Source organism: Numida meleagris, chromosome 20 (genome assembly GCF_002078875.1).
Source record: "Numida meleagris isolate 19003 breed g44 Domestic line chromosome 20, NumMel1.0, whole genome shotgun sequence".
Taxonomy (NCBI): domain Eukaryota; kingdom Metazoa; phylum Chordata; class Aves; order Galliformes; family Numididae; genus Numida; species Numida meleagris.
Window position 1 is genome coordinate 3436995 of NC_034428.1, and position 23683 is coordinate 3460677.

At 45.4% G+C, this 23683-nt stretch overlaps 1 protein-coding gene across 3 annotated transcripts in view; it reads left to right on the forward strand.

Moving 5' to 3' along the window:
- SPSB1 (splA/ryanodine receptor domain and SOCS box containing 1) overlaps positions 5141-23683 on the forward strand; it is a 34682-nt gene continuing 16139 nt past the window's right edge. The window contains exon 1 of one of the 3 annotated variants that reach the window (XM_021417663.1): positions 5141-5287. The gene's annotated coding sequence lies outside the window, so the exon portion shown is untranslated. Of the gene's footprint in view, positions 5288-8293; positions 8378-20002; positions 20186-23683 lie in introns of those variants that run through there. The other 2 variants (XM_021417665.1, XM_021417666.1) reach the window with 2 other exon arrangements.

The window sequence follows — 23683 nt, forward strand, 5'->3', positions numbered from 1 at the left end:
TGTTTGCAATCTGCTTTCATGGCTTCCTATCTTTTTCCCATCAAAATGGCCAGGAACTAATTTTTCTGCTTCCTCGCTCACAGTGGCTTCTTGCGCACAGGCTGTGATGTGTGCTCAGCCTCCTACGTGCAGCCTTGAGCTGCACAGTGCAAGAAGCGAAAGGAGCATTATGCTGCATCCTTCTTACTGCCAAATGTTGTGCCAGCTTATAGAGGTACTGTGGTTTTAGGGGAGTGCTCTCAATGAGAGCTTGAGCTGTGTCAGTAGTATGGCTAGCTCAGCAGTTGCTGGGCAGCCAGGTGGTGTTGGAAGGGTTGCTTCAAATAAAACTGGAGATTTGGAGAATCAGACATCCCTGCTCACCAGGTGAACATGAAACTCTCTTCTGGCCTTCTGCAAAATACCTGGAAGCTGCTTTGTTTCTAAGGCGGGGTTTCATTTCATTCAACAGCCTCAACTCATCTATTTGTGTTATAGAGGGCAAAGTGTTGTGTTGTCTGTGCTGAGGTCTAAACTCACAAGAAGACAGTAACAAAAAGAAAGATGACTTTTTTTTTTCTTTTTTTCTGTTGAGGACCCCTTGAGCATGCCTCTTTTTCCTCCTTCATCCCACTCTTTCACTGCCTTTTCCATTGTGCTGAGCCACCTCCCAGCTGAGGAGGGCCTGTCGATTGTCCTCTAAGCAGCTTGGCAGGATTTCTACCTCATGGGGCTGCTGTTTAACAGTCTCTTTCTCTGTTCTGCAGCACACTGGGCTACTTTGGCTTTGTTGCTGTACATTACAGACACTCATTGTTCCCTATCTGTCGCATTGTCTCCCTTAATTCCCACAGGCAGAGCCTGCACGTAGCACGTACATGTTTCCGGGCAGTGTTTAGTCTCTCTGTCTCTCCTGAAAGCTGCATGTTTGCTGCCTGTCTGTCTTCATACTCATCCCCAAATGCAGAGTAATTGGTTCACCTTTTTGGACACAGTCTGTCAACCTACTGCTGCAAGGTTAGTATCAGCCAGTCATAAAGCACACCTACAAAACCTGCAGCAGAGGAGAGCCTGTGCTCAGGAATCTTAGGAAGGATTTTGATGCTTAGCCTCAGGCATTGCAAGAGTCCTATTTATTGCCCACCTCCAGACCCCACGGCTGATGTATGATACTGAATGCTGAGCAGAAAAAAGGGGGCTTGCCAAGTCAGGTCTCCCCTCCCGCCTTTTAATAATCTTAGCATAAATTCACAGGGATGAGAAGTGGAAAAGTCTCTTTTAATCCAGACTTCATCCCCAGTTAGTTTTCCAAACAGGCTTAGAGGGATTCCATTTGCAGGCCATAAACACCAGCATTTGTCAGCCACCTCCCTCCGCTACTGTTTGCTTGAAATGCAGAGGGTATTCAAAGCAAGCGACAATTAGCTATTCCTGCTTCTTAAGGAAGAGAGTAAAATATTAAGGAAATAATGGGAGACAAGATTCTGTAGGAGAAGTGATCTCATCTGGCTGGATGCCACCACAAAGCTGAAAAGTTCTGCTTCAGCACTTGTTGCATCTGGTTTCCTCCAGCTTCCTTGCTGCTATTATCCCCCTCCGCCCCATTTACTCTTGTCCCTTTAAGGGACAGCGATCTCTGTTGGGGCAGGAAAGCCTTGCACAACTGGAATGAACACACAAGAATATGGGAGACTGTGAGCCAGCCCTGAGACAAAGAAGATCAAGCTGGCAATAGTTCAGGTGCCCCTTCTGGACTCATCTACACCAGATCTCAAAATGCTTCCTCGCTGTCAAACCTGACTCTTCAGTGACAAGATGTGTTTCAGAAAGCCACCTTCTCTCCCTTGCAATTGTCTGGCAGGATTTATGTGGTGCTGGTGCTAACAGGCTGAACCTCAGCAGTGATTCAGTGGAATGGATGTAGCAGCTTGGGTAAACTAAATCGGACTTCTATTTACAGGGTGGGTCAATAAAGGATCCTTGCAACCCACCATATGGCACTTGTAAACCTGCTGTTTTCCCAGACTTCAGTGTGAACGAGAGTTGAACTTAAGCAGTGTTATCTGTGGAACAAAATACTCTGTTGCCATGGGTATGTTCTCATGCACTTGTGTCCATAATTGGAAGTCACATAAAGAACAGAGGATAAGATAATCCCGCGCAGAGCAGCGCTCACCGCGTTGTAAGTGAGATGATTACTTCTCATGGGAGAGGAGCTTCAGTCTCACGTGGAGGGACAACTTAGTTTCTCTCTTAGTCTATCTTCAACATTCTTCTTGGGGAAAGGACCTGAACTATTGCAAGATTCCCTTTTCAGGCTGCTACTCACATTGGTGTCTGGGGGAGGCTGCCTGCTCAGGCCCAGACAGGTTAATGGGCATTACAAAACCAGCCTGAGACCCGGGAGACCTCTCTTCCATTCCCAGTGCTGGCACAGGTCCCCTGCATGCAACCTTGGACAAGACATCCCTCAGTTTGAAAACAAGAATATGCTCTACTTGTGAGGGATGTAATGTGCTCTTGGCAAGATAAGGGAGTGCATAATGCACCACATTTTATTTCTAAAGATCTTTAAAGAAGTTTCACAGAGAATGTGGAGCCATGCTCTAATTTCATAGTTGGAAAAAACAATTGTCAGAGGTCGCTGGAAGCAAAAGGGCCAAGCAGAACTGGCCCAGGCCTGCTGTGCCTGTCCCTTTGTGGATGATAATCGTCAGTGTTTTAATGGTCAGCTTTAATTATCTAACCCTCAGATGCCTTAGAAGGCATTGCTTTTCACACATCACTAATATAATTTTGCTGTTTGAAAGGCTCTTTTGGACCCAAAATCACTAGTTGCTTTTTGACATTTTTCAGACACAAAACTCATTGTCTGTGGGGCAGAGGTGGAGTGAAATCCTATTGAGCCTTTTCCAGCTAATCTGATCCGGATCTTTTTCTGCAGAAGAAAGGTATGACAGCTCATAGATCCTTCCTTTCTGTCTGGAGTATCCTTGTGCAGGTTTAGCTGAACAAGACTGTCTCCACCTCAGCTGCTACAAAAGAAGCCAGCCCAAATTTTAGCTCCTGAATGCTGCTTTCTCTCCACCCTGAACACAGAAAAGTTAGGGGAGCCAACATTCAGGCTGAAGGAATCACATCACACCTAATGCTTTTCTCTTTGCTCTCTGCTTTCCCCACTGCTTTGGCAGGACCCTAACCTTTCTTACCTTGCTTTCACCATTCAGGCCTCAAGAAACAGATGTGTGCTGTGCGGGGAGGCAGCTAGCACCGCTGCGGTGGAGCAGTGGAGCAGCTGAATTCACAGGCAGCTGAGGCCTGCTGAGTTTCCTACACAGTTCCCAGACCTCATCAGCATCTCTCTTGGACTTGGTGCTGACATGTCTCTGCTGCTGCATTAGGTACTCGTGCTGTGCTGACCATGTGATGAGCCCTGGGGAGCTGCAGTGAGTCAGGTCACAGAGAACCTGCTTTTGGAATCTCCACAAGCGAGGCCTGGAGCTTCCTGAGGGCCCCTGGCCCTGGTCACCGCTCTCTTATGCCCTGTGGCACAGAAGATGGGCAGGGGAAGGTCTTGGGGTGAGAGGAAATTTCCCCATCCACATGTCTAGCCATCAAGAGTTCCTATCAGCCAGCTAATTAGCAACTGCCTTCCTAGATTACAAATCCATGTTAGCCTTTGTTCCACTTCCACCAGCCAGGTCCTCACATTCCAGTAGCCTCCCACCTTGACAGTAATGAAACAAAGCCATCAAAGCATCAAAGCAGGACTAGGTCAAAGCAGAGCAGTTTTTAAAGTGCTTTATATTTATCGGGAAAGTTCTCCCATTTCTACCTTGCAGGGTGTGAAAGAACCTATTTGTAAACTCCTTGGTGTTTCTGGTCAGTTAGAGTAATAAATTTCATACAATGTGAATGTGTTATTTAATGAACCACAATGGCTGGCACAGAGCAATAATTCCCCAAGGGCTTCAAAATATGCTTAACAAATTAGAGCCTCAGTCCTGCAGCGACACAAATGTACATATGATCAACCTCACACGCATGCATTGCCTGTGGAGCTCAGCAAGATTATTTCCTTCTGTTGGCTGAAGTGTGGGATTTTGTCTGACTGCATGGCCAGAAAGGGGTGTTCAGCTGCCACACCGTGGCCTTTGCATTGCAAGGTCCTAGGGCAGATGCAGCCTTCTCACTTGTTCTGACAGTTCCGTGGGTTCAGCACTACTCCCTGCCCTGTTGTGCATCACTGAATATTCTGCTGCGAGCGGGACCTTGCTAAAGAAATAAACTAGCAGCAGGGAGCTTGTGGTCCCTGGGGACCGTGCAGTTTTGTTGTAAGCTGTACATTAATGCTGGCCCATGAAATACGGCCAAAAGCCTGCAGCCTCCCAGGGTTCAGAAAGTCCATATACCCAGGAATTACCTTCAGCATTACTCACTTCCCTGAGTCCCTAAGAGGAGCACAGAAAGGAGAATAGCGGGTGAGTACTGTAATTAAAAGGTAGGTAAGGAGAACACAGTTGCACAGTTACGGCTGTACCCGGTGCTGCAAAGGAGCTTCGACAGCGACAAAAGCAAAGCTCTCTGCAAGCAGGGACACGCAAATAAAGACACACAAATTAACCCTTGGGGGTACCCCATGCCACATGGCTCACCTCATTTATGACAATTCACCACTTTATAGCTGCAAGCTGTACTGCTACAGACACTGAAACTGAACCATCTCAAAGAGATGTTATCTCGTCACTTGCTTTTCGAAAAAAGACTCAAATGAAGAGAGTCATACTTCCCTGATTTATATTTCTAAACAAATCAGTTTAAAAAGGGAACACATCTCCCTGGAATTTTGCAATGCAAATGCTGCAACGTTGCGTCCACCTATACGGACGAAATTCATTAAAGAGCGGCTAGATTGAGCGGCACCCTTTCTCCCCACAAAGAAAGAAACGGAGAGGCGCCGTTTCTGCCATCCTTCGGGCAGAAAGGGCAGGGAGGACTCCGGCAAACTTCCATCCCAAACCCCGCGGGGCCGCAGCGCGGCCCGCAGCCGCCCGCTGGGCAAACACGGCGGGGCAGTGGGCGGGGCCGCGGGCGGGGCCGCGCGAAGGGGCGGGCGTGTCCTGGGCGCTAGCTGGGCCATGTGACGCGCGGCGCCCCACTCGCCGCGTCTGGCGCCGGGAGGAGCCGGGTGCTGCGGCTGCAGCCTGCCCGCCGCGGCGGGGGCGGAGGGACGGGCGCTCGGCGGCGCGGCCCCGCTCGCAGGACCCGGCGCGGTCGCTGCCATGGGCCGGCGGGCGCCCTGGGAACGGTAGGAGCCGGCGGGGGCGGGCGGCGGGGGCTCGGCGGCCTTTTCCCGGGGCCGCGGCGGCCGGCGGGCTCTAGGTTGCGGCGGCCTCTCTTTCCCCGCTTCCTTCCCCATCTAATGGAGCGGGGCTTCTCTCGCTGCTGCCCCGGCCGTGCGAGAAATCCGTGCCGGCTCCGAAATAACAATAACTCGAAAAATGAACAGAACGCTGGGTTGAGACCAGGCTTCGCGACCCACCGGTGCAGCTCGGGGGCTCTTGCGAGCCCGGCGCGGCTCGGGCACCGTCTGCCCCCGAGCTTCACGTGGGGCCCGTCCCGGGGCTGCCGGAGTGCGGGTGGGCTCCGGGAACAGCTGGTGCAGATGTGTGTGGGTTTGCAGAATAAACACTGATAGTGTCGCTTAGACGATGACTTTAAGTAAGTTGGGCTCGTCGAGGAAGTGGCGTTGTTTGTTCAGTCTCTGTGGTTGCAGTGCTGCGTTTGGTGGTCTCTGGAGCGCACCTTGCAGGGGCCAATTCACATGTCAGCTTTCTTTACTGCATAAATATGTGTTGGTATAATGGGGGCCTATATAATCCTGTAGCTGAAGTAGCTAAGAGTGTTTTTTTTTGTTTTTTTTAAAGGGGGGTAAAGTTGCTGTAGCCTGGTGCAAATGCATGGATTTGTTCTACCTGCTGCCTGCTGGAGAAGTGGGCAGGTTGTGACTGATGCGCAGCAGAGGCCACGCCTGGTCAGAAATCTATGCACTGAGCCATTGCTTCAGATAAGGAGGTTTACAGAATGATTATAAAGATGAAAGCTGTTGCCTTAGAGGAAGATCAGCTTTTCTTTCCTTGATAGTGTTGCAGGATGAGTTTATGATTCTTTTGTCCCAGATGTGATCTTTTTCAGTGAGAGAGTTCTGGCTGTAGAATCGACAGGGTCAAAGTACCTATTCTTAGCCTAGGAAGAAGGATGTTTCTGCAGTGAGTCGATAGGAAAGCTACTGGGAATGTGATCGAGCTGTGCTGCTGTTTACAGAGCGAGTGGCACTGTGAGAGGCACTTGACTGGCTTTGGAGCAGTCTTCCCTGGCCAACCGGCTGCTGGTGCGCCTGTCCCCTCCCCATTCATCAGCACGCCTGGCCTCCAGCCCTGCTGTGGCTCTCAGGGCTTCTGATGATGGATGCACAAAGCTGCAGTTTATTCTTCTCCCCCTTAGTTCCGTTGAAGACAAGGGATGAACTTCAGCAGCGTATTCCTCTGGGGGGCATTGTGTTGTTGCGGTACATCAGCAGCGAGCTTTTGCAGCCCCTCTCCTGCTTTAGAGGTTACTGAATTGCACTGTAATGCGATTGGAGTTTGTTTGTAAACTTACGTTAGATGTTTCAGAGATGTGGTTTTGTGTTCCAGGAACTGGCTAACTGAGATGTGCTGTGTTTGTGTGGAGTCAGATCCCTGCAGCTGGACACTGGATGTGGAAAATATGCTCTGCTCGCTGCTGTCTTCTCTCTCTGCCTGCTATGTTTCCTTTCCTCAGAAAAAGTGAAAGAAGTCTGCAAGGGCTGCTTGTCTATTCAAATCTCTCCTGTGAGGGTTAATTAAAAAATCATGGAGTTAGCCAAATTAAAAATCTGTCAACAGTGAGCCAGTCAGGACGTGGTGGATGCCAAGCTTTGTGAATGAGTGCAGACCACTGACAACGAATCTTCCAAGTTAGTGTTCTTTTTGCTGAACATAGGATGTGGAAGAGAATATGCTCTGTGGCTCTCCGATGTTCGTGTTTCAGTCAGATCTCGTGGCTGGTGCCACTGAATTGATGAAATTGGCATTTGAAGGCCAGCTGAGGCTGGCAAGCTCTGATACACCCGTGGGAGCTGTGCTTACAGTTTTGGGCTGAAGCATATATGTACTGATTCAGTCTGGAGTCAGCTTGTGTTGACAAGGGGAGCAAGGATTAGGCGGTGTTGGCAGGGACTATCAATGAGATGACCTCAGCAGGGCTCTGCAGCAGTGCTCTGTTGGTACAGCTTATCTTGCTGCCCTGTGCAGAGGAGCTTCTGCTTGTATTAACTGGCAGAGTTACGGTAGCGTTATAGCAACACTTATGTTAGACCTGCATGGATTATATAGACAAGCTCTTTACCTTACCACAAGCTGATGCATGTGGCTGGCTGTGAAACTTGCTGCTCTGCTTCTCCATGTTTGCAGGCATGTGACAGGAGTTAGCAAATTAAACTGCTGGTACAAGATACAAGTTAGACACCGGTTGCTTTCAGGCAGAGATGTGTAATGCCTGCAGAATGCAAGTGAGTAAATGTCTGAGAACCAAGGCTGCCAAACTGCGGTCACCGCTGCTTTGCTGGTGGTCATCATAGGATGCATTGATGTCAAGGTGCTGACTCACTTCCAGTTACTACACAGCTTTGAGCAACAAAGATCTTCCCTTGAGTTACTGCTCCATCTGAGTAACTGCTACAGCTGCCAGTGTTTCAATAAATAATGGCTGGGGGTGAAGGTGAGATGTGTGTAGTTGTCCTTGGTGAGGATGGGGTATGTGATAGAGGGGAAAAAGTCAAATGCTTAGCAGAGTGCAAGCGTGAGGAAAACCTAGGTTAGTACTGATTTCCAAGCACATGGGTGGGACTACTGAGCAGTATCACCTTTTCAAATAAAATAAAAATGAGGAAGGGATTGTTCGTAGGCTATCAATTCTGCACCATGGGTAATGCTTTGGGAACTCCTGGGCTAAAATAAATCAGCCTGCTAGGTTGAGCAGGAAATTCTCTTCTGGCTGATCATTGGATTGGGTGAAGCAGGGTCATCCAGCAGTCCTGGTGGGAAGCTGAGTAAGATAGGAGGCTGAAAGCAATTAATACTTGTGCATGGAAGGATGCCCTCCTGAGGGAATTACAGTGAAAATTAAGAGGAACATTAAGTGTAAAACTGAAGTGTAATGTATAAATGATCAAGACAGGTTTGGGGCTTGCTTTTTGAAAAACTAGAACCCTGTCAAGTCCAGATGTGAGGTGCAGCACTGAGATCTAGAACTTCAGTCTGTCATAATGCTGTGCTGAGCCATTAAAGAACACCTGTTTCTGGCACATGGGTAAAAGGTGATCTTCTTCAGCAGTTTAGCTTATTGATTTATTCTAGGCACTCCCAAGCTGGGAGCTATTGCGTTTTTTGTTTAGTAAATGTGCAGATCTGTCTAGTGCTGTGAATTGTTTGTTGTGGCTCTGGGTAAGAAGTGCTGGAACGTTTGGGTGGCAACAACGCTGCTTGATATTGCTGCAGTGTCCAAGAGAAGTCTTAATATTTATTCTTGTTGATAAAGCTATCTGAAATTACCTGTCTGAAGCTGGTCAGGTTTTGACAGCTGTGCGTGTCTGACTAGACAAGCCAACTTGTTTCTGATAAAGACTTTGTCAAAGGGGATGTAGATTAACTCCAAATCAAGAAGTCTCTCTGCTCCCGCTCAGGCAGCCACTGAAATTAGTCCTTGTCCATATGGACCCTGAAATGTGAGGTCCTGTTAGCTGTATCTCTGTTCTTTGTGGAAGAATGACTTGTACGTTAGCAGATTCAGTGCTGGGAGACGCTGACTGCTTTGCACAGGCTTCAGCTAAGTAGTTTCATACGGATCTAAAAGCCAGTGGCTTTCTGAATAGTAGTTTATTAGCTAGTCACTAAATCTGCCCCTGTCCCCATCCCCCTGACATAGGGCTACAGTGTGATCTTGGAACAAACCTGCCTATGAGCTCTGGAAACAGGCTGAGCTAGTAGGGCACTGGTCTTGGAGAGGCTCAGGAGTTACTGATGCTCCAGTGTTGCCCATCTGGAAACTGTGTGTGACTGGGGAATGTTCTTTCACAAAGATTATGGCTTAAATCCCAATTCTGGGTGTTCTGTAGCTTTGAGGTGATGTAAGCTGCCTCAACTCTGTGTAGCATTTAAGGGAAGGAAATACAAGCAGACTTTCCCTGATAAGATGGATGTGATGTGAGCTGGATGCTATCTGGAGGTTCACCCCCTGCATACAAAGGGGGTGAGTAAGAGTACAGAGAGAACATCAGCTGAGCTGTGATTAATGCCCTGCTGTCGAGCTGAAGTGGAGTAAAACTGACCTAGCCCTATGGACTGGTGCTGCAGGCTGCCTTTGCCCCCTCTTTGGAAAGAGTATGGAGAGCAGTTCTTTAGCATGCTTACTATGTTTGTGCTCTGGGCACGGACCGCTGGCACAGACAGATGTATTTTTTTGTGGCATGTTGCCATGCCTGGGATGGGGCTTAAGGTCCAGAGCTTTCTAGGCCAGCTGGTGCTTGTAGCAGTCTGACAGTGTTGTGTGTGCCCCAGGGAGTGTGGTTCAGAGGGATGAGTGCAGGGCTGTGAGCCAGGGACAGCTGTAGGCTAATCCTTTCTATACATCTGGCTTGATGTGTGGCCTTGCTTCAGTCATTCAGTGTTCTGCTTTAAGGTTTTCAGAAAAGGAGAAAATAAAGCTAATACTTTTCTTATCTGATCACCTTCAGCACGGATGGTTGCTAATACCAGGTTTTGTTTAATGGTATCTGCCCTGTGGCTCATCCAAGCAGTTGGAGTAGGGAAGATTTAGACTTTTTTTTTAATTTGAATAGGCATCTTTCTGATCCTAATAGAAACAGTGACCTGCCCTTGCCTTACCTATTCTTCTTAACCCTGGAAAATCTTGTTCACTAACCTTTTCTTACCGACTTTTGGCTTTGCTGGTATTTTTCCACTGCTAAAAAAAGTGAAGATGGATTTTTTTTGCATTGAAAAAGTGTTGCTACTGTGTAACACTAAAGCTTTTAACCTGCAAAACCTCCCCTGGGAGCCAGAAGCTTTTTACATTTACAGAAAGAACAGCACACAAACATCTGCCTGATTTCAAAGCAGGAGCAGCAACTTTTGACTTGAAAGAAGGTAGTGAAGTCTGGATATGGAGTTACGAAACATGGGCTTTTTCTTCTAGCCTGGGAGGGGAGTTTGATGAAGCTCGTAAGTTGGAGCAGCTGTGTAGATGTTAGTTTCAGAATGCTTTCTTTGGATCATCAGTATGTTATCATGTCAGGAATCTGTCCTGAGGAGTTAGCGGATGGGACCTTGACACCATAAATGTACAAAGGCACTTGGATGCACAAAAACTACAGAAACAACTTGATTCTAAAGAACATGAGCCACTGATGGTATGCAGCCAACAAAATCAAGCAAGGGCTAAGGCCAAGCTGCTCTCTACATGAGCAGACTGCATTGGTCTCAGATGTTCAGAAATCCTTAGTTTAAACTATTGGCAACTTCACTACGGATAACTTCTGGTTTGAAGGACCTTTTGGAAGTTAAACTCTACGTTAAGCAGCAATGTGAAACATGTCTGGATCCCAGCTATACTGTCTCGAGGCTTGAAGGATGATCCTTGAGTTAGGGTAAATGCGTTTCACGCTTAGACACCATGATTCTTTGTCACGTGGTGTTTTAGGATCTCTGTGTCTGTAGAGTTGTAGCTGGGTGGGCTGTGTGGCAGGGAAGCAAGCAAAGCACTGCTTCTTAGTGAAAAGGATAACAACTCTTGCAATAGTTCCAAACAGTAGTCTTGGTCTGCACTATGGAGGAATCAGGACACTGAGTACATAGTATGGAGGGGCTGCTGCTGTGTTGTCAGCTGTTCTACGTGGGACTATTTCAAGTCAATTTTTTCAGTTATTTAAAGGCTAAACATATCGTGTTATTGAACTTGGATGATGAGGGAGGGATTGCTTTGTCCCATTCCAGCGCTGAGGTACTGGTGTATCTGGGACCTGAAGCTTCAGGTGGTGCCCATGTGAAGAAACAACTTTGAGCTGTGGTCCAGTTGGTTAAGGGGTAAGCTGAAACAGGAGGACCAGCACTGAGGCCCTACCTATTTTCTGGGAACTGTTGAGTAGTTGCAGAAGAAATCCGTTGACGCTTCTGCTGAAGAGAGATTTGTGAACTGTGTAGATTCAGAAAGGACCTGGCTTGTCAAGGTATAGGCAGGCATTGCAGCTGCTTGGACTGTCTGTTCTGCGGCTACTGATAGCCCTGAGCTGCTGCAGGTTGATGTGTGCTGTGGTGTTACCTGATAGCTTGCTGTCACAGGTCTGTGCTAATGGCTTGAGGGCTTGCCTTCCTTGGTGGATGCCCCACACAGTCTCACTACTAATGGTCTGGGGTGTTCCATTTGGCATGTTGTGTGCTTCTAGCTGGAACAAACTGGAAGTGGGTGGTGGGAGTGAATCAACTTGATGAAAGTTTCTTTTTTGTGTGAGCCAGGGCATTGCTTTCCTCCCTACTATATCACAGCTTTTCTGGAGTGCTGTGTCTCCCTTGCAACAAAGATCAGACAGGCATAAGTGGTTTCAGCCTCAGATCTGGCTCTGGTATTGATTCAGGCACATGCATGTCTTAGATCTTGCTAGCGTAGCTTAGTTTGCAGCCTAAGAGGAAAAGGGCAGAAGGACTGCATACATGGCACTGATTCCAGCAGGATATTGCTGTAAGGTTAGGTATGTGGCATGCTGTCTTGCCAATGTTCAGCTGTTGCTAGCATTCATAGAAGTTTAAAAAAAGAAAAAAGTCAGTTAATCTGATGTGAAGTGGCTGTGAGTTTGAGTAACAGTGAAAATCCAGGGGAGTAGAGGCAAACCAACACAGTAATGTGCTACTGGTTGTCCAGGTTGTGGGTTTGACTTGTTGCATGTTGGCATTAGGGAGGGGAAAAAAATGGAGAAGTGTTACTCTTTCGTTTCTTAATACAAGCTCACTTAAGTGGCTAAGGTTCATCCTGAAATCTGGCAATACTGTCATCTTTTTATCTGAGTTTATCAGCTTTGTGATATACTCGAGGACCAACAAACTGCTAAATAGCTTAACTTTCTGGATTCTGTGCTTGCAAGAAGCAGGTACTGAAGGAGCTGAGCTCTCCTGGAAGGTTCACTCTACACATTTCCTTATGTGCTTTTGATCCTCTGGGAGAGATGCGTGCCAAGTGACTGAAAGATGTTGCCTTCCAGTGAGATTGTTGGGGAGGGGCAGTTCATGTGCCGACACAGGCCTGATTCTGCACTTCTAGCATGAATCACATTATAACTGCAGGCTTGGTATCTGAGTAATCGGACTGTTGCCCAGCATGCGGACCCTGAACTGGATTTGCAAGAGGCACAGCTTTGTGTTTCAACACTTTAAGTGGGAGGGGATACATGATGAGAGTGAGCCTGGAAGGAGCTGTAGCCCACATCTACAGGCAGATGGATTGTGCAACTATCCTTGAGCTTGCTCCACAGCCAGAGCAGTACGCGGTTTAACTAGAGGAGACTTGCCAAGCGTGCTGTCACTCCAGGATGGCAGGTATGTCCAGATGTTTATCTACAAGGAATTCCAGTGAATCTGCTGCGTTAGTGAGTTTGTTAGGCTCAGAAGAGAATTTTGGTACTAGATGTACTTATCTATGTACTTAGTGGTATTTTCTCTAAGGACTTACTGCTGTTCATTTTTCCCCCAGAAAGGAGTTTGGATGCAACTTATGAGGTGCCTTCAGTCTGCCTTTTTATTGTAGGGATGCACTGATGTTCTCTCCCCATACAGGCGGGCTCTGTGTACAAGGGATCAGTTTGCTGCTGTGGGCGCTATTACCGGTGTGGGCAAGCAGAAATTCCATCGTCTAAACGTTGCTGTTGGGATGCATGCCATGTCCCTTGACTAACTTTAGTAGAGAGAAGCAGGTTTTGGCTTCATGCAAGAGAGGTGGCTTGCCTTCTGCTAGGCATCTAGAAACATACAAGAGAAAGTTACGTGGCTTATCCTTAGCTGGTCTGTTGTGGGTTAAGAGCAACAACGCTTCTGTCAAGTTGGAGGATGACTGTTAATGGTTTCCCTGTGTCTGGGAGGAGACAAGAATTGAATGGCTCTTGGTTTTAAGCGGGAGGTAGTTTTTTGATGCAGGTAAAACTTAGTGGGCACTGGGGAGGTGAGTGTGCTGTAGACCATATATTAAGGATGAAAAATCCTCCCCTTGTATTTGAGATTGGAGGACTGCTTTCTATCTAATGGTCATTAAGGTGAACAAGAAGTAGTACACTGGTACATGTTTGGAGCAATGTGCTCTTATGTTACCAGGATTCGGCTCTTGTCAAACCTCCAGAAATAAGTGCCAGCCAATCTCAGTTTCAAGACTATTCTTGAAAGAACCCTTGGCGTCATGGGAATTTCTGTTTCAAGGTGGAAGAGTACAGCAGGAGGCCTGCCAGTGACTTCACTGCTGAAACAGCTTTTGCGCTAATGAAGTGCTCCACATACTGTTAAATCTTGTTTTTAGTATGACTAAGCCACTCACGAAGCAAGCTGGTCATGGAAATCCAGTTTGACCCAGGGCTGTGGTGCTGAAAGGGCATCGGGTGGAAGTCCTCTCACCATCCGAGTAGACAAAGCAGATGGCCCAGCAGGTGGCAGGACAGCAGCAGTGAGAGTTGGCTTTGCAGGTTGCTGAACGTAACCCATTTTGCCTTCAAGTCTGATGCAAAAGCAGGGCAGTCTAATTAGTACGTGCCTAGATACATTCAGCCAGGGTGAAGACTTCTGTACCAGCTTTTTCTTTTTCTTTTTCTTTCTTTCTTTTTTTTTTTTTAAGTCCTAGGCTGGTATCACCAAAGCATTGGGATTATCGGCCAGGAACAGGTGTAGGATGAGTAAGCAGTTAGTGTAATGAATTGACTGTAGAAATAAAATAGCGTGGTAAGTTTTTTTTTTTGTATGGTGTGAGGTTTTTAAGGAATCAAAATACTGTTGGGTGTGGTGGCTTTACTTGATATTCTAGGCTTTGGATATCCTGGACAGCATATGTTTATTCCATGTTTGGAAGGCTGTGGTACACTGAACGGTGGGTGGCAGTGGCCGCCTTATTACTTTTAAATTGGTGCTTGTACGCAGCAAATCTTGGCAAAGCTGCATGAACCAGCCGGTCTCCTCAAAACGAGTCAGGACTTCAGTGGCAGCTGAAAAAGAGGTGAACATACTTTGGCTGAGGCTGACCAGCCTTAGAAAGGAGAGAAGCTTAGAGATACTGAAGGGTTTAGTAGCTACAGAGTTGTTTCTCTAGAATTCACTTGTTAAGATGCGTTGAATTTTCAGAGTTTATCTTTTCTGCTTGCTCCTAGGTATATTGCATTTTAAGAACAGATCTCTTGTTTCTTCCTCTCTATATACACTTCTTAAGTTCTTTTCATGTACTTCAAACTCAGTTTCCTAATTGGAAACTTTCCACTGATGTCATGGGAGCTTTCTGTGGCCCACATCAAATAGTTTGGTTCACCAGGAATTAAGTGACTGTACAAATGTTTATATTAAACACTTATTTAGAAGACATGTTGATTTACGAGGACCTGTGATGACTACGGTATGTTGGGAGGATAGGTTGACTGTACAGGCTTTTGTGTTGTCTTTGAACTGTAAAAAGTACCAGCAGCTGTTTAACACTCAGATAAGACGGCGGAGGGCTGCTTACATCTAATGCACTTGCTCCATCACTGACTCTTGCAGTGTTTCTTATCTCTCACACTGGAGAGGTTTTTGAATATGTAACCTTAATGGAAAAAGACTCAGACAGTGATGTCTGGAATAGTCAGAGCAGAAAGCAGCCAGCTTAATTACAGGTACTGGAATTTCTGTTCTTGAGAGGAAACCCACAGTTTAGTCTGCTGAGAATCCCTAGGGAAGGAAGGAAGAGATGGTGAACATGTATGTTCTTCAAACTCTGCTTACTCAGGCTTCTGTGTTGGTGTCAGAGCACTTGAAAGGTAGAAGGAAAAGGGATAAATACTATCTTGGTATTTCCATCCCAGTAGACCTCCAACATTGAGGATCATAATCTCTTTCCTTCCTTGGAGGTGACTGTGCTCATTCATAAATTAAAGGAAAGACTTTTGGAAAGCTGCTTGGGGTGCTGTGGAGCCTTTCTTGTGAACATAATGTGCTAGCAGGTATCTTTGCAGTGGGATATCTTAGCAGGTAATTTGCAAAACTTGCTGAACTTCATTGCCTTGTGAGTCTTCCCTGTGAAATAAGTGAGCAGGACAAGTCTGTGCCTCTGAGATGGGCAATGGGGAAGTCTTCAAAAAAGCCCAAATTGTGTTTGGTTATTCACTTTGCAGAGGGCAAGGTACTTTTGAAAACTTAATGCTTTATCTGCGTTACAGGAAGAGTAAGGCTTTAGGTATGGCTTCGATATCTGACACTGAGCTTACTGGTGGGCAGAAACTTTTCAGGCAAAGCATGTGTAAATGTTTTCTTTACTCTTTCCAGAAGTTACAATATTAGACTGCTGTCGGACTGAACCAACTAAAAAGCCGAAAGCATCCATATACATCAACTTAAACTGAAACCTTTAGGATGTTACTTGACCTTGAAAACAGGCTAACTGCTTGATCCCTAAAGGGGATTCCACTCCCTTTACACACGTTTTTCTTACAGTATCCTTTCTGAAATGGCTATTATGGAAGTTGCAGTTAGCAGTAGCCATGATAACTTCTGCGTGTTCCAGAATCATGATTCTTGGTGTAGCTGTTGATGCTGAGGTAGGAGTCTTTGGGAGATAAATATTCTTGTGGCTGGGGCTGAAGATAGATTGCTCCATAGTAGGCTTAATCTTGTGAGTCTGAATAACTAAACTAAATTGGCCCGGAGTAAAAACTTCATGTGCTATCAGATTTGATCTGAAACAGTGACATTTACGGCTGTTTATAATGAAAAATCCTGTCTACATCTGTCTCTTCAGACAACGTACCCTGTCTTGTCAATAATAAATCCTCAGTGTGGTTCAGAGTATGACTGCCTAACCAGTTTTCTAGCTGCATGTGCTAAAGCAACTGCTGTGAACTGTTAGTTCAAACCTGCTATTAGTCGTGGAGAGGTGGAATCACTGTGTAAGCTAGGAATGTTGGACCTAGTCACATAGATCTGTTTCACTGTTCTAATGTAAATGGTCAGCGTGCAGCTTATTGTTGATGCAGAGGTGATGAGGAAGCTACTTAGGTATCCCTTCATTTTACAGAGCTTGAGCAAATAAGACTGTTCAGGAATGTATTTCTGAGTTTGACCCAAGACTAACAGACAAATTCCACTGCCAGCCCCTTGAACAGCCCCTGTGGACTCTAACCAGTAGTGAAGCAACTGTGCAGTGTTGTAGCTACATGTCTTAGTTGTATCCCCCCACAATTGCTCTGTATTACTAGGACTGTTATTTCCAAGAAAAAGCTGTTCTTGGGTGTTTGGCCACCTACAGTGCAGGTGCCCTCTGAAGGCAGCATGTATATTCTTGTTTCCACAGTTTGTGTCACGTGCTTTAGTTTATTTCACTTTGTTACTCTGGTTTCAAATTTGATTTGTCTAGTTGCAGTTATATGGGGAGAAAACTTCAGGCAGCCAGGCTAGAACAGCTTTCAGAAGTTCTGCTGTTATGTGCAATGTCTTAGCAGGTAATTTGCAGGCCTCGTGCAATTCAGGGTGATGTAAGAACTCAGCTGAAGCTTTTGGTAACCTTGCTTATCTCAAACAGTTGTAGCAATTTCCAGGGACCCTATCAAGTAATGGTGAAAGCAAAACATTGCATCATATTGAGGCTGCCCAGCTGCAGCCTTCATTCAGATGTGCAGTGTCTCTTCCTAATTATGGTATGTCCCAGGTCAATTATATTTAAACACAGTCTAACCATGCCTGTAATTTTTTTTTTGCTAATGACAAGGCAGAAATCTAGTGAGGCATCATCCCAGAATGCTCTGCTTTGGTGAGTTTGTGTAAGTTCCAGTAAAGCTGGCAGTGTGAGTTGTCTCTTGTGTAATCTGTCTGCCAGGAGTATCCTTTTAGCTCAGCACTTTATTGAGAGTGGCTGTGGGGTGGTTTGTTGCTTGTGTGCATGGTTGCCTTTCTGAGCATGCTGAGGGAATGGTTTGCTAAATGTTGAACAATATCTCAGCACTGGTTTGGATATTTATCTGGCTATCTCCTTTGAATTTTTGCTCACATAAACGGTTTGAGTTGTATAGCTTCTGGTTGCTACTTCAGGAGTGAGGTTAGCTCATCCATTCCAGAGAACAGCAATGAATTGGGTCAGGCTGAGTGCGCTCTGTTGGCTTCTCCTTTTTGCTTGATTGTTTCAAACATTTTAAAGGTTAGAGAGAAATACAGGTTTCCACGTTAGTTGTAAAGGTAACCAGTGAAACGGTGGAGATCAGTGCAGTTGCAGAAATTCTGGGCTGAAATGAAAACAAATGTGTACACATGGTAGTCGAACGTGGGCAGCCAAAGCATACACATAGTATTTAGATTCTTTAAATCATGTGTTGGATCCATGTTTTACAGATAATTTTCATGTGATCTGCTTGCACTTTGTACTGTTCTGTCTGGTCCCTTACGGATGCTTGCATCAAGCCTTAATAGATGAAGCTTTTTGCTGCTTAAGAAGTAGAGAAAAAAGGCAAGAAAGCCTTTTCCCCCACCAAAAATGTCAGGGTGGCAGGTCATGAGTCTGCATAAGAGGTGCTTGGAGGGACTTGTCTCCAAGGTACTGAGGACAGAAGAACAAGGTGTTAAGATATTCTTTTCTCTGTTTTGATTGTGTGAGCAGGACGTAAGCTCTCTGCTTGGTTACTTTGCAATGGAAGCCCATTGTACAACACAAGGTGGCTGCTCTTCGTCATAGCTTTTCCATGCTAAGAAGGTTGCTGTCCTCTGCCCTACTGTGTGACCTGCCAGTAAATCTGACCAAAGGTTACAGAGATGCAAAGCAGAGTTGATGTACTCTTGATGCCCTTCTGTGACAAACTTCAGTGCCTCTGTTGCTGTTACAGGTCTGAGCTTGAGCACAGTATCTAAAAATTTGTATTATATAACAAACTCATGATGATCCTGACTTGACTTTTTGCAGAGAACAGACAGTTCTAGGCAGACAAGAAATGCCAATGCTTTTTTCCTTTCTTTACTGGCTGCGTTGCGAACCATTTATGCCAAAACATTCTGGAGGCGTCCTGCCATGGTGTGACTCTGCTTCCTTTCTGCTGAGGGAGATCCCTAGGAAACTGCTTTCACTCGGGAGGCTTGGAAAGGAAGAGGGAATTGAAAGCTGTGGTGGGGGATGCTGTGGGCTTGAGCAAGCCAAGGTGCTTGATTACACTGGGTAGCAGGTTTAGATTTGTCTAGACTCTTTACCTCAACTGGCTGTTGCAGCAGTTGGAGAAGAGAAATTACATCTTCTGGCTATGTTGTTGGATTTAGAATGGGTTTTTCCATGGCTTTTATTATGTTTTAAGGCTTGTTGTTGTTCCCAGGTCAAACTTGAATAGAAAACGTAAGACTGCTGCCAGCTTTCTGTCACAGACACCTTTTATCTTGCGTTCATCTCTTCCAAGCAGATGCTGCTTTCATTTCTACTTCTTGCTACAAGACTGAAATTAACAGCCCTTTGATGCAGAGGAAGAAATGGTATTTCAAAGCAAAGTGCCTAGTGATCTTTGATGATAAAACTGTTTTTTATATTGAAGTAAATTCTGCATTCCTTCTATGAAACTAATCTGAATGTTGGAAGCTCCCGATCCCTGTTTGCTCAGAGCTATCCCTCCTTGCTTGGGAACATCACTGGCTGTTCTTCTTGGGTTATGAGGCACAGATGAAGCTGGGCCCTGAGGCTGCGCATGCGGAATAGGCAGACACTGGTGTGATGCAGTGTTCCTGCAGATTGTTATCTTCCCAGCTGGTAAGATGCAGTGTATGGTTTAGTACTGCAAGAATGGCAGCCATGTAGCTCAAGGTGGAGCACAGAAGAGGAAGGGAGCTGAGGAGAACAAGTCTTCAGACACTTCACTGTGGTAGTGAAGCAATCCATAGCCGCTAGCCAGACAGTCTTCTTTGCAGTCCACCCTGCCCTCCCTAGCCTTCCTGTCTTCAAAGACTCGCACTGAGCATGAGGTTTGTGTGAACATCCAGCTTTTGGCTTTCATCTTTTCCACTTAAAAAGATGAGTTCTGTTCCTGTAAGGTGGAGCACTTCCTAAAGGGTGATGTGGCTGAACTGCATGCATGGGAGTATTGTTTCCAGGGGTTGTGCTGACCCTCATAGGGAGGGCCACTGATGGATAAGTCTGAGCCACAGGATTGTTCATGGAGCAGGTGGCTCAGGGGAATGGAGAATTCCAAAATTTAAGCTTTGACTGGCTCGGCAAGCAGTCAGGATACTGAAGAAATGATTGGCTGCAGTGTAGGCACATCTTAAGTACAGGTTACAGTTTCAAGATCTCAAGAGTAGATACTGAGGGGAAATAATTAATAGAAAACAGTATAATGCAGACATTTCTGGAAATGAATTGCTAAAGGCATTTTTTGCAAGTGAATATGCTTTTTGCTGTCTGCGTCATCCTACTAAAACCTGCCAGACTTACTGAAGGAGGCTGGAGAAAGCCTTTTTGCAGATAGTCAGATGCTGGAGGTATTGAAGAATCTGACCAGCTTTCAGGTTTGGAAGCCTAAACTTGATTTAAAGAAGCTGGGGTAATTGGGTGAACTTGTGCTTTGGATGCACGTGCAAGGGTGTTGACTTCTGAAAACATCCTTTGGTTAAGTGAATAGAACAGCTTTCTAAACAGTCTGTGAAAAAAGATCACTTCCTCAGTGACTCAACTGTCTCCTCTTGTGAGGTTTTTGTCTTCAGTAGCAACACCCTCAGTCTCCACAGACCTCAGGACAGGAAAGACCTGAATTTATAGTCTGAGTAAGCTGGGAAGGATCTACTGGGTCTTCATACATCAGAGTGTACCTTCATTCCTCTTTTTCAACACTTAACAAGCCCAGGATGAAGTGATCTGGGTAAATAGTGTTGAAGAAGGCTGAGCTTTTCCATGTGGCAAGGTAAGATAAAAAGACCTGTGAAAACGTTGTGTATATTTAAATTGCTTAGTAATTCACTGTCAATTAAAAAGGCTGTACTACATGTACTAAGATTTATTTGACCTGGGGATTAACACTAAGTGAAGCCCGAAACTAGCTGATTAAACTGGAATGACTTGAACAGGGAGGAAGATACATAATGCTAAGTGCAAAATCTCTCACCACAAGGAGCGTAAACCATTGGAACAGATTGCCCATGGGTTGTGCAGTCTCTGTTTGTGAAGGTTTATCAGAGTAAACCGGATAAAGCTCTGAGTAAACTAGTCCAACTCTGCTTTGAGGAAGAGATTGAACTAGAGGCCTCCTGAGGTCCTTCTCAGCCTGAATTATTTAATGATTCTATGTGAGAAGCTTGCAGAGGCATCTTGATGTAGTACTGTCACAAGACAGTTGATTTTTGTAAATGGATGCTGTCTTATTAGCTGATAGACAACAAGACTAAAATTTATAGCCAGGCTGTAACTTGTGATTTTTTTGGTTGTTTGTTTCCGGGAAGGAAGCTAGTCAAAAAACCTTTCATAATTGATTCCTGTCCTATAAATCACACAAACAGATAAATTACTTCTTAAAATTTCAGGATCACCACCACTTCTAAGCTCTCATTAAAGACTTGTATAAAATGAAACTTTCTTGTAGTCTTGTCTCAATGTCACAAGCGAGCTACAAACAAAAATTTGATGTTGATTTCAGTTAAGCTGCTCCCATCCTAAAGCGTTGCATATCTAGTGGTGGTGAGTCATTTTTGCATTGACAATATATAAGGTGCTGATTTTACTGTCACTGAACATGCTTCGCTGTACTCTTTCATTTTGCAGTACTTTGTGGGGCTATAGGAATCTTAATGCGCTGGTGGGAGGGAACAGAGATCCACTGTTGGAATGGACTGAGTTTTTTCAATTTCAATTTTCTATAGTGCTGATGAGCAGTACCAATCTCTTGCACAACTTCCTCTTTAGTATAGTTGTATTTGATGTAGATATGTATACTGAAGCTTCAGACACAATAAGCCTGTTTGAGGGCAACAGGCTGAGTAATCTAGTGCTTGGCAGCTGCTTTGCTGTGGGGATTTTTGCTTTACTGTTAGCACTGCTTGTGACATCTTTAAATGAAAAGAGGAAGGAGGAGGCTGTAGCTGGGCAACCTTAATATTGAAATATCTCAAACTGCAGATGGTTTTCCTAGGAGAAAAGAATCCTGCTGGCCTGTGCATGGCTGCAGATGGAAAAGACCGTGTTGCTTTTAGGATTGGGGCTTGAAACCCTTACAACATGCTGTATCTTCCATTTTTTCAAGTAATGTATTTGAAAAGTGCTTTTGTGGACTGGAATACTTCAGTATATGTGATGCAATACAGTAAGGTTTAACTTGTCAGCCGATTACTGACAAGCCAAAGCAAGCTAGGATTCATGTTGCTTTCCCCATTCCTTCAAACCCTGCATATCTGAGAAAGGCTTTCTAAAAATCTGCTCTAAAAGCCAAGGATAACTAGAATGGGAGGCTGGCCTCCCCTGGGCTTGCAGAGGATAGCACAAGATGCAGCTGTACAAATTGATCTGCTCTTTCCTCCTGTTGCCTAGGAAGGAAGAAGAAAGATGGGGAATTCTGGTAGATGACTGCTGGGAGCTTTAACATGGATTTCTTTTAACAGGGCTGCTAGCATTAAACCTCGGTGTGGTCCCTTATAAACTCAGTTCAAGGGGAAAGGAGGGCCTTGTAACGGGATTGTTTGTCTTGTTGCCTTGTTTTGTCCAATCTTGTAGTCTTAGCAGGAAAGTGTTTCTAGTACAGGGATGGAAACTTTCAACAGAGGTAGAAACATCAAGCTTCGTTCTTCCCACTCACTGTTCTCTTCCACATTTTTGTTCATTAGCATTTGCTAATCAGTAGATACTTAAATGGACATGAGGGCTGGGCAGTGAGTTATGAAGATTGCAAACTAGCAAATGGGGAAGTAACTACCAGCATGGAGTTCTGCGTAAGAATGTGTCTCATTGTGGATTAGGTGAACTTCTTTAATGCAAATAGCTCTGTATGTAAACACCTGCTGTTTACAACTAGTGGTCCAGTTGTGGAGGAAGTGCTTTTCTAAATGCAGCTTATGTAGGGATGTTGCAGCTTCAGTGCCGGAGGGAAGGAGAAAGAAACATGAGGCAGGAATGCCCACTTGGCCAGGTGCTGACTTTATACTTTGAATACCAGTGCTAAACAGTTGATTACTCCATCTGTTGAATGCCTTTTGGAAGGTAGTGCCAGCCAAAATAATTGTTGCTTGCTTTACTGGAATTTGTGATCGACGGAAGACTTTGAGACTTAGCTTGAGTAGCTATCTAACTTACTGGTCCTGCAGAAGAGCTCCTCTTAGATATTTCCCTGCTGGTTGCATTAGTACTTGACTGTCTTGGAGCTGCTAAATTCTTAGTATTGTCTAAGGGCAATGTTATATGGTGTCTGAACAGAAGCCTCAGTGTAATCCTTGGTTATAGGAGGTGTTGCTGTTGTTTTTTAAAAAGAGGGGGAGTACTCTTTAATTTGAAGACAGTGTAGCAATAGAAAGGCAGCGTGGAGTTGGTTGCTAAGGAAGAGGAAGTTGTAAGACAAATGCTGTTAGGCAGTGTGCTTGGTAGTTCAGTCTCACAAACTAGTCTTTCAAGCACAGCTTGTTTATAGAACTAGGGCTTTCTGTGCTTGCAGTGTGCCAAACAGATTTCAGCCTTACTGGGATGGGAGGCATCCCTTGGAAACACCTCTTGTTTACATGCAGAGTCTCAATAACATACGAAAAAAGTGACTGAGGTGGTCAGACGGGTTCAAAAGTATAAGAAAGGTGATCCTTTAGGGGTGGTGAGGGAGTCATGTGGTCTGCTTTCCTGCTAACTATATGACTTGTTTCCCGTAGTCTGCAAACAGATCAGAACTGTCTCTTGAGAGCATGCAAGGAAATTGGAACAGTGAAAAGCCTGTGCCTCTTGCAGGTGACTTCTGCTGTTGGAATCTCTATGCTAGCCTAGTTTTTCTCCTTGGAATAAGCTCTCCCAAGACTCCAAGACACTCGTGCTTTCTCCTAAGGCAGAGACTACATTGAATCAACGTGGAAGCAGCGTTCAGTGTAGCTCTACCAAAAAACTTTAGTCTCAACATAAGAAAATCCCATCCCCACAGAATGTGTTCTTGGCACAAGCAGAAGAATCACTTGTCTGACAGATCTTGCCTGAAAGTGATGTGGCCAGTGAGATAACATGGTATGCAGGAATTGACTTGCCTGGTCTGTAATGTATTTGATCCAGTACTTCTGTGTTCTCTAAATGAGTATCTGCGTGCTGACGCACTGGAGTACTTGTGCTCGTGGAGCATGTTGCAGCTGGAGCACTATAGCCTCAAACAAGATGCTTAGACAAGCGTCTCAGTGCATCAGGTGGTAACAGCATATGCTGCAGAATGCGTATGCTGATGGTTAAGGTA